Source organism: Sinocyclocheilus anshuiensis, unplaced genomic scaffold (genome assembly GCF_001515605.1).
Source record: "Sinocyclocheilus anshuiensis isolate Anshui unplaced genomic scaffold, SAMN03320099.WGS_v1.1 scaffold160, whole genome shotgun sequence".
Classification (NCBI taxonomy): domain Eukaryota; kingdom Metazoa; phylum Chordata; class Actinopteri; order Cypriniformes; family Cyprinidae; genus Sinocyclocheilus; species Sinocyclocheilus anshuiensis.
The window spans coordinates 2,149,267-2,160,907 of record NW_015554119.1 but is presented as its reverse complement, the minus strand read 5'-3'; positions in this window follow the sequence as shown (position 1 = coordinate 2,160,907).

Below are 11,641 nucleotides of genomic sequence, written 5' to 3'. Positions count from 1 at the left end.
TATTATTGTGCCATCTCAAAGAGGCACAAAATCACTTTCACGGACTTTTTCATTAACTGTTCCCTCCTGGTGGAATACCTGCCCAAATCAATCCGAGCAGCTGAGTCCTTAACCATCTTCAAGAAACGACTAAAAACACATCTGTTCCATCTTTATTTGTCCCTCTAACTCTAGCACTTTCTATTCTATACTAGCTTTCTATTTTTTCTATTCTATCTACATGTTTTTCTTTGTGTATATGCGTGTATGTATATGTGTGTGTGTGTGTGTGTGTGTGTGTATATGTGTGTGTGTATAATAAATATATTACACCTTGCTACGTGTACTGCGTTAGGCTAACCGAGACTTGTCATTTGCACTTATATATTGTTGCTCTTTTGTTAGTTTTGACTGCTTTTATTGTTCTCATTTGTAAGTCGCTTTGGATAAAAGCGTCTACTAAATGTAAATGTAAGCATGTTTCCAATGCAACTAGATAGGACAAGTGTATCCGATACTCAAACAGAATCAACGCTGAACTTACTTCAACTGAACAACAACTGTTTACCATTTTCACTTTGGAGCTGCACCACAGCAGAAATTATTCAGTTTGCACCATGATGGTTATTTCCTATCTATCACTACAAAGCTGCTTGAATCTGTGCTGTATACTGCTATATAAATAAAGGCGACTTGACTTATAGGTTAAAATGCAGCATGTTGCCAGTGACAACAGATAATAACGCACATTACCAATATGATCACATAAGCCTAGAACATGCATTTACTGAAAATTACTAAATAAGCCTAAGCAACATGGATAGCCTTAGCAACAAGCATGTTGCTAATAAACAGCATTAAAAAGGAACTTAGCTTAGCTTTGAGAAGACATTCAGAGGTGAATGGAGAGTGAAACATAGCCAGCCAGATGCTTGATCTCTCGATATCCTTCTTCATGCAGGGAGTGCAGATCCCATCTGAACTTGTTCTTGAGTCAGTCACATTAGTATAACCAATAGTGTCCATGTCAATAATGCAGCAATGCTAACTCCAAATCAGGCAAATCAGGCAGCTTATGATCAATGCAGCAAATTCACGTGTTCAAGTTCACAAACTTGAATGTGAAGTCCATGAAGTCCATAAGGGGAATGAATTCCTCTCGCTAAATTCCCAATTGCACAATTCTTAGTGAGATGATGGGGTTTTGCCTGCTGAATTGGCCATTTAATTAACTATTGAGCAACGCGAAAGCTGCTGATAATGTTGAAGGACCTTATATATGGATTCTGTGATAGGCGTCGTATCTCTATAGACGTGGATCAGCTGAGAGTCCTGAACGTGACCTGCCAGAACTAACGCTACACTTGATTTGTTGCTGGGTAACTTCGTGTCAAGGTACGTTCACACTGACCACAGCTAAATTGCAGGAATTTTTTGTTCTGTAGTTTGCTAGTAGGTGTTTCTACTTATTGCAAAACTGCAGTATCAAATGAAATCTATAATAGCTGGAGAAAGCTATCAGAAATTATATGAATTAGATTTTGCCATCTTTGCCTATAGGAACCACATTTTAAAAAAATCACTTGAGAAAAAACAACAAACTTTCATTAGACAAAAACTCTTATTAGACAATGTTTTCAAAGTTGTGATGTTTGAAAACTGCATGTGATCTAGGACCATTATGCAATTATACAGTCTATCCCCTCGTTTTCATCACCATTCATGGACTATGGTACGGTGGCCGAGAGAACTCAACACGCTGCAAATGAAAAAACACCTGCAACTTAAGAAAACATCATCATCAATTTGACAACAGAAATGCGCTGCAAATACTCAAAACACAACCAAATAAAGAAACGAGTTGCAAATGCTCACAACACAAACAAAGAAAAGTGCTGCAAATGCTCACAACACAGCCAAATAAAGAAACGCGCTGCAAATAGGCACAGACCACATCGGAAATGTTTAAGGGAACCGCAAAGTGACGAACATGGCTGGGATATATTTATCAATGTTTGCTCTGAAAGGTGAGATTTTTGTTTATTTTAACATCCTGATGATACGATTCCTTTGCTTCTAATTTTTTAATTATTAGCCTAAAAAAGCTGACGAAATACACAATTACTGTAACTGTGAAAGCATGTAAGCTGGCTAACTTACTTACTTACAACTTCCCTTACAAAAATTAATTATATGGTTTTACTATTTATTAAATACATTTATTATGTAAAAAAATGAATAAAAACAAAACATGGTTACTAGAGTTAAACCATGTTAACCACAAATTAACCATGGATTTACTACACTAACCATAGTTTAACCATGTTATTTGTACAACTGTGGTTATACAAATGGTAATCAATACAAAAAAAAAAAAAACCATGGTTATTGTCGTTTTGTTGGGGTAATTTTGGCAATGTTGGGGTCCTCCCGTTGTGGTCTGTACTTACGTTTCTGTATTTGGTTGTGTTGTGAGCATTTGCACCGCGTTTCTTTATCTGGTTGTGTTGTGAGCATTTGCAGCGTGTTTTTGTATTTGGTTGTGTTGCGAGTATTTGCAGCACATGTGCTGTCAAACTGATGAAGATGTTATCTTAATTTGCTGGTGCTTTTTTAATTTGCATGTGTTTTCTGAAGTTGCAGCGCATTGAGCTCTCTCAGGCCACTGTACTATGGTCTACTTGTGCACTTCATATTGCTGTGCATTATGGGATTAAATGACTGCATTGTTTATTCTCCACCATGGCTTTCAGATACCCCTACAAAAATGTGTACTATATATGGGGTAAGATGGCGATTTTGGAGGTTGCTCTCATTATAGTTTAACCATTTTATTTTTACAACTGTGGTTATACAAATGGTAATCAATACAAAAAAAAAAAAAACCATGGTTATTGTCGTTTTGTTGGGGTAATTTTGGCAATGTTGGGGTCCTCCCGTTGTGGTCTGTACTTACGTTTCTGTATTTGGTTGTGTTGTGAGCATTTGCACCGCGTTTCTTTATCTGGTTGTGTTGTGAGCATTTGCGGCACATTTCTTTATCTGGTTGTGTTGTGAGCATTTGCAGCGTGTTTTTGTATTTGGTTGTGTTGCGAGTATTTGCAGCACATGTGCTGTCAAACTGATGAAGATGTTATCTTAATTTGCTGGTGCTTTTTTAATTTGCATGTGTTTTCTGAAGTTGCAGCGCATTGAGCTCTCTCAGGCCACTGTACTATGGTCTACTTGTGCACTTCATATTGCTGTGCATTATGGGATTAAATGACTGCATTGTTTATTCTCCACCATGGCTTTCAGATACCCCTACAAAAATGTGTACTATATATGGGGTAAGATGGCGATTTTGGAGGTTGCTCTCATTATATTCAACGATGCTGATGCACACTTTCAGTGTAGACAGTTCTGTTGATTGTAATGGGAACAATCTAGTTTTATCATGTTGTGTCGCTCGCTTTGTAGTGTAGATTGGGTTGCTGTGAGAGAGAGAGAGAGAGAGAGAATGTGAGAGATTAAGAAAAATGTGTAACATTCCACAGAATACAGATAAGCATGTTCCGTTTATCAGGTCTTTCAGGATGCGAATTTAACATAACCCCGTTTTATCTTCTCTGAAGTGCTGTCTCTATATGACGCTTTAGAAAAACACAAGACTTACGTTATCAGTTGATACCTCCCGGGACAAGGTACGTACATGATGTTTCAGGTTTTTAAATGATAAATATGGCAAAAAAAATAAGTTTGACAAAGTAGATGTGGCACTGAATGAGGACGAAATGAGTGGGAATAGCCTGATAATGTATGGTGAATGAATGTTGTCAGCATTGCTCTGTTTCTCTCCCTCAAACACTCCTCACCTTCATCAATAGCCTTTTGTTTGAGTATATAGCCAATTCCAAAAGTACAAAAGCATAATCCAGCATTACAAGCATAACAGCAATTTCAAAGTCTCCAGAAGTGATCAATGCTAGGTCATTTCTGCTATATTTGCATGTCCCTAATATATCTTTTTAAGGAAATCCTTTTATTTAGTTTTCTATCTTTAAGTTTTAAATCATTACACTATTTTGGTTTGAGTGGATGCTCATTTTTGTCATGTGTCTGGGTGCCACAATGACATCTAACAAGAAAAACTGTTAATTTAGATTCTCTAATCAAAATGCGTATATACTAGCCTATATCCAATACAATATATAAAATACACAATCAAAGCATGTTTTCTTGAGAATATTGTTTCAGTTGGTGATTTAATTGGTTGATTTATTGGTTTTCCTGTGCCCACAGTAACACTCATTTATTTAGTCTTTTGCTGAATCTCTTTAAAAACCAAAAGCCAGTTCCATAATGACATAGTTTTGATGGAAAATGGCCCTGGCAATGTAGGCATTAGAATTGGTGAATTTTGTTGTTTGTTGGTTTTAGTTTGTGTCATTCTAAAACAGCCGTGTTATTTAATGAAATTACAAAAATAATTTTTCAGTACGAATTTCAAAAGATGGATAAAACAAAAAATCTAAATGTGACATACAAGATAACTATCAATCCCTTTAAAATATAAAAAAAACATCTTGTTTATTTTCAGTGTTTACATGCAGGAGCTTGACCTAAATGCTTATGTCTAAAAATATAGAGTATGACATACACTTTTATGGAAATACTTAATTGACTTTATTCAATTTCTTAGTTACAGAAGGTACTGCCCTCAGAGAGAGGCAAAAACCTTAGGAAGCCTCTGAATAAAAATGCAATATTTCTTCTTACTCTCAGAATCTATCAATACACCCCCGTACTCACACCGGAAGACTCCTTGGAGAGAACAAGCAGAGAGAGAGAAAGAGGAAGGAGCTTCCCTCCTACCTGCTTCTTACACAGTGAGCAGTTCCTGTAGATCTGGAGGAGGAAGCACTCCAACCTGAATTCTCCTTCTTGCCAAACTCTGCTAATAACCCTCTTAAGCAGACCATCACGACTATTTTAAGTTTGTATACATCCCACTCCTGGCTGCCTCATGCAGTTTTTCAATATGCTTCTTGAGAAATTGCACAATGTACAGAAAAATGGTACATGAAAGATGATGAAGATTTCTTAAGCTGATGCTTATGGTACAAGGAGAATTTCATGTGCTTTTGTACTGAAAGCAAAAGCAACTTTGACCATGTTCAAGTATTTATAATTCCTTCAAACTTTGATGCTATTGCAAAAAGCTGAGTTTTAAACCAATTTTGAACCACTTTGGTCCAATCTGGCTGTGCGCCCCTCGAAAAGGCTTTGGAGTTGAATTATTTCAGTCATTTTCTGCTATTTTGTTTTGCTGAAACTGAGAAGCAGCCAGAGACTCACCGCGTCTTCAAAATAATCCAACTTTTAATAATCCAGTTTTGCTGAAACTGACACAACCTATTAGTGTAGATTCAAGTCAAAATGCTGAGACAGATTCTCATTTCTGATGACACAAAAGATAATTACTTGCATTCAAGTGGCCCGTAATGACTAATATTAGTTCAGTCATATTTGGCTGGAGTTTTCAACCAGTTGTCACACCACTGACAACGTAAAATCACATCTGAAAGGCCATGAAATTAAAGTGATGAATTTTAGCCATAAAAAATGTCAAAACATCACATCTATAAGTAATCTTGAAGCTCACAACAACAACAGAAGAACAATGATTTGACATAACACTTTCTTGAAGCCATTTTTACACGTGTCTATCACAGCAGTTCATTCGTTAACTGTGGCAATGGCTGCATGTTCCTCACAAATGTTTCTCCATAATCACAGGAATATATGGGAAGGAGCCATATCACCTTCTGCTGCCTGACAGGGATTTTTGACAGCCAGAATTCGCTCTCGAAATCTCACTCTCCTTCCAGTTTTTTTCCTCATTCTCCACTTCTCTCTTCACACCCTTCTTTACCCAGTGTCCCCCCTCCTACAGGGTTTGATGGACGTGTGGATTTCACAGACTTGATTCTGTTGCGCTACAATCCTGACAGGCCAAGACATGCAGGTGTCCCCTCTAGCCTCCATTCAATGCTTACAATGAGAAAAATAGGTTAATTGCGTTTTGAGTCATCTCTGGTTAGGCTGATTTATGAAAGGTTGGGATTTTGACGTTTATGCTTAAGGAGGAGACCTCTGTTTGTGTCATTTAATTAAGAACCGAGTGTTTCCGAGTGTAGCTAGCTAGCGAAATAAATAAATATATAAACAAATACATACATACATAAACAAACAAAGAAACCCCAGACGCATACAGGTGGGCAGTGCTGGTTAGTAACTGATTACATGTAATCTGGATTACATAATCAGATTCCAAAAATGTAGTTGTTGTAATGAATTTATATTACGTTTTAAAATGCTCATAATCAGATTATAGTTACTTTTCTATGGATTACATGATTACAAATTATTCACACAATGGCAGTAAATTATTCATAATTTAGCTATTGTCCCTTAATGTTCACAGTAATGTATTTGCAGTGGAAATATATGGGTCAGGACATCTTACAGAGTTATTGAACTAGAAATACATGTATATATATATATATATATATATATATATATATAACAATCCAGTTTTAATCTATAAACAAGTTAGTTCAAAAGTAATATAAAAGTAATCCAAAAGTAGTCCGAATATATTACCTAAAATGAGTAATCGATATTAAATTACTAACTATAATTTTCATCATGTAATTTGTAATCAGTAACAGGCTAACTTGTAAGTAATCTACTGAGCACTGCAGGTGGGTGTATGTTGTGGAGTATGCAGAGCATTATGGGATTTTCTTGTGATTTTCTTTCTTATCTGAAGACTTTGTGTGCTCCATAAGCATCTGAAATGATGTAGAGTTTCAAGAGTAATATGCAGCCTTCAAGGCAAAATTATCATTTAAAATGCATTTGAAACCTAAAATCATCACATGGAATGTCAAATGGAGACATACTGTAAATGAACAGACAGCTGACAGGTCTTCCTGTCTGAGATTCAGAGAAGAGGAGAGGTCAGGTTAGGTCCCCATGCAACCAGGAACTCAAGTGGGGCTATGAAAGGGGAAAATGGAATGTTAAAGAGAACGCGTGAGAGAGATAGATCATAAACACAGAGGGAGGGTGAGAGAGACAGTTGACCTTGTGAGTGCTTCCAGTCTAGGTGCCATTGATTTGTTTACCTGGATTGAGCTGACAGCTCCTCATTACGATTTCCCTTAGAGAATGAGAGAGAGAGAGAGAGAGAGAAAGAGAGTAAACGGAGTAAAAGGAGGAAAGGGAGGAAGGGAGATCAATTCCTGTGATGGATCAGGGCTTGTGAGATCACTCTGTTTGAATGGCCATTTAACGGATGGGTTGTGTGTGTGTGCAAGTGTGTCGCAAAGGTCCTTCTTTAAGTTACTCATAGAGCTACTGTGTTTCTGTAATGAATCAGTTTGGTCACTGGAAACAAACAGAACTGATACTTCACATATTCAAAGTACAGCAACCATTATTAATTGAGCATTTCGATTATTATTCATGTTAATTTTATATTAATAATATGTTTTTGGTAATCACCATATGATAAATGGTGAAATAATCATATCTCAATTTGTCAGCTTTTGGGAATATTTCTCTTTTAGAAAATGTTCAAAGCTATTCAAAATATCTTGTTGTTTTCCTAATAGAAATTAATAGATAACTATGATAACCAGGACGATGGCAAACAAAGTCAGTTGCCTCATAAAAAAAGCTAAATGAGTATTTCAAGTTATTCTTCATCAACAGTACAGAATGCATACACACAAGTGTCAACAGTCAACATTCACAATTACCTCATAATCATCACTAATTTGATTCTGTCTTGACTGACAAGCATAAAAATCGACAATTTTGTGGTATTAAAGTCTTGAAGGCAGATTGGAGATCAAATAGTTACCGAATGTTGTGTCAGTCAGGTTTGAACTGCCCTCTGACTGAGTTTGACTCACCTAGTATTATAGTTACTTTTCTATGGATTACATGATTACAAATTATTCACACAATGGCAGTAAATTATTCATAATTTAGCTATTGTCCCTAATTCTTCTTTTTATTCTCTTAAATTTCACTTTCTAAAAATGTTACTGTGTGTCATATTGAATACAGTGAGTATTCATAATATATAATGACCATGTAAATGTCATGGAAATTAATTTGCAATCTATGCATCTGAATTTGGGGACAAAAGCACCTCTCAGTCAATTATACCATGTATGAGATGAATAATTACGCAAGCTACTAAACCCTGCCGATGTTTAACTGACAAAAATATTTAAAACCCGGAAGACTTTGACCAAGTCATTGCTGATTTCATGTTTATTAAGTGTTTGTTCGTGATGCAGGGATTCCTGAATGTTTTATTTCTGAAAATAATTAACTTGAAGTCTCCCTTGAAGTCGGTTAATGGTCATATATTTTATTTCTTTAAACAGAACTGTTACGTCACGTATTCAGGGTGTAGTAATCATTATTAAGGGGAGCATTTCAATTATTATTCATGTTCATTTTATATTAGGCTAATAATATACTTTTTTGGTAATCGCCATATGATATAGTCAAATAACCATATCTCAATCTGTTAGGTTTTGGGAATATTTCTCTTTGAGAAAATGTGCAAATCCATTCGAAATAGCTTTTTGTTTTCCTCATATAAATTAATAAATAGCTATGATAACCAGGACCACAGCAAACAAAGTCAGTTGTCTGATGGCTAAATTAAATTATCTTTCAAGTTATTGTTCATCAACAGTACACAGAATGCATATAGCCTACAAACAACTGTCAAAAGTCAACATTCATAATCACAACTTATAATCATCACTAATTCGGTTCTGTCTTGACTGACAAGCATAGAAAATCGACATTTTTGCGGTATTAAAGTCTTGAGAGCAGGTTGGAGATCAAATAGTTACCCAATGAGGTGTCAATCAGGTTTAAACTGAACTTTAAGTGAGCATGACTCACCTAGCCGTCCTTAAACGAGCGGAAGTACCTGTTATGGCCACACGGAGCCAGTGTTGCCACTTCAAACGCGCAACGCGCGTACCTCTTCTCAGAACCCGCGCCTTTTTCGCGCGCTCTAGAAGATGTGCGAGTGTCATGTTTTAGCGGGCTTTGTGTGATTTCTTCTCGAGAGCGGTGGGATAGCAGTGAAAGGCTCGCGGGCTGTAAGATGCTCCCCGTGACGGTGGTAAAACTTTAAAATAAGCTGCTAAGTATATGTCAGCACTATTTATTCCCGAGGTGAGACGGAAGCTCTGTTCCTGTCAAGAGAGGATTTCATTAGTCGCGACGGCATATGCTGTTTTTACTCGTTAAAGACGGCGTGTAAGTCTTTAAATTTCACAGTATTACTAAAATACAGGATTACAAAACGAACCAAAGTGATAAAGTTAAAAATGACAATACAGTTTTGTTTAAAATTGAGTGACTAGCCTATTTGCCATACTCTAATGGCTTTATTGGCCAGAGGAGAACTGGCCCCCTGACTGAGCCTGGTTTCTCCCAAGGTTTTTTTCACCATTTCTGTCCCCAATGGAGTTTTGGTTTCTTGCCACTGTCGCCTTTGACTTGCTTAGTGGGGGACGTTTGACTGATTGCACAGAGACTACTGGAAGAGAGCTGAACTGGATGATGACATCACTGAATGATCAATGAACTGAGTATAGCTGGAAAAATGACTGTTATTGTCCTCTTGCATTGTTGAAAAGCTATTTTCCTGTTTGACGCTGTAAAGCTGTTTTGACACAATCAGTATAAAGTGCTGTACAAATATAGATGACTTGACTATAGTGAAAACAAATGCCTGCAGATGTTTGGCTTCTTGTTAGGACAAAAAGAATCACAGCACCTTGAGTTGTCAGTCATTTCCCCTCGACTGTGTAATTAACGTGGTATTTATGAGACAAATATTAAATGTAGAGTCTCCCGGCAGCGCTGTCAAGCAGATAACCTCCCTCAGCTATGATTAAAACCACTCTCTGTCACAGTAACGACCACTGGGATGCAATTGTTTGGCTGTGCGTCATGAAACAACCAGCGTATCATAACCAACAAAACCACTCAGCAAAGTTTATTTATTGTTTTATGGTGTGATGTATTGCAATTAGGAGCAGGATGCAAAGACAAGAGCCCATTAATGGAGCAGATTTATCTTGTGCCGAAACGTTTGAGAAGAACAGCACCAGATGGCAACCATATCTATAAATAAGTCATGTTTCAGAGAAGGAGATTAGTGCTTTTGAGCTAGTTTTTAATGGTCCCTCATGGAGATTAAAACATTGCCCTTTAAGCTTTACAGTAAGTTCCCCCTCCCCCCACAGAGGCAGACATGTTTATACAGGTACCATAATTCAAAATTGCCATGATCATGTATGCTGGGTCGCAGTCTTCAAATTCTTACCTTTCCTGTTTTGTTTAGTTTTTTCTCTTAAAGGTGCCAATGGACCATATTTTCATGCATGTGATCACTAAAGACTGGAAACACAAGCACGAGTGACAAAGTTTTGTCTTTATTGCAGTTCGAAGTCTGGTAAACTCTCCTGTAAATTTGCATAACCAAAGGGCATTTGACCAGTTGGTGATGTAAATATTACAGATTGTTGACCTTCTGGCTGTTTTAAGAGGTAATTTTTAAAAGCTGTATGGTTGGCAGTGTTGTGTGGTCAGAAGTAATTTTGTAAAACTTAGTGCGATTGCAGCTTAGGGCTGTTTTTAAGGTACGGATAGATAGTGCTAACCTTCTTTCATCCCTTAATTTGCATAGTGTACACAGTACCAGCTGACTGTCTCCTGTCTCTAACTTTAGCTGTTCCCAGAGCTAACCTCTCCATATACTCAACCCACTGGTACCTATAAATAAACATTTCATCGATTGCTTGAAGCTTCCCATCCACACAGTAAACACACAGAGCGTCACCTCAAAGTTTGATGCGGATGAACATAAAAGTGCTGATATACATAGAACTTTTTTTCGATCTCAGAACCGTGGATCAGGGTTGGTGTAGATAGTGGGCTTGGATCATCAGAACTCTGACATTCTGAGTTATGCAACTTGTTTCCGCAGCCTACAGTCCAGTACGCCCACCTAAGCCTCCACCTTTTTATTTTTCCATTTCTGACAACTGAAAACTTGAGAACTAACATTAACTGGTATAATGAGACAGCCCACTTCGCTACTAGATGCCTTTGTTTCATTTGGCTCTTCGGCCTCTCTTTTGGAGGGTGTCTGTTGACAAACGATTATAAATCATCTCTGATGGTAACAGAAAATGGCCTTGAACAAAACTGTGACCTGAATGCTCTCCATGGGGCTCCTTTGTGGTGACTTTTGAGTTCGGTCATTAGCAGTGAGGTGAAAGAACATGCTGAGAGTGTGAGCCTCTAACAGGAGATGAGATCTGATTAATCACACACTCCACAAGGTGCAAAATATCGGACACTTTCATCTGCACAGGAAGTCCAGTGTAGACTTGGACCAAATGTGTGAATCATATGTGTCCAGTGAACCGTTATGGCATCTTTTAGAAATGAAAGTGAGGTGTATTTTTTTTTTTTCAGATTAGATAGGGTACACCTAATGTCATATAATGCAATGCAGATCAGTCAACTACAGCACTACTGCATTACTTCAAAAAAAATGAAGAAC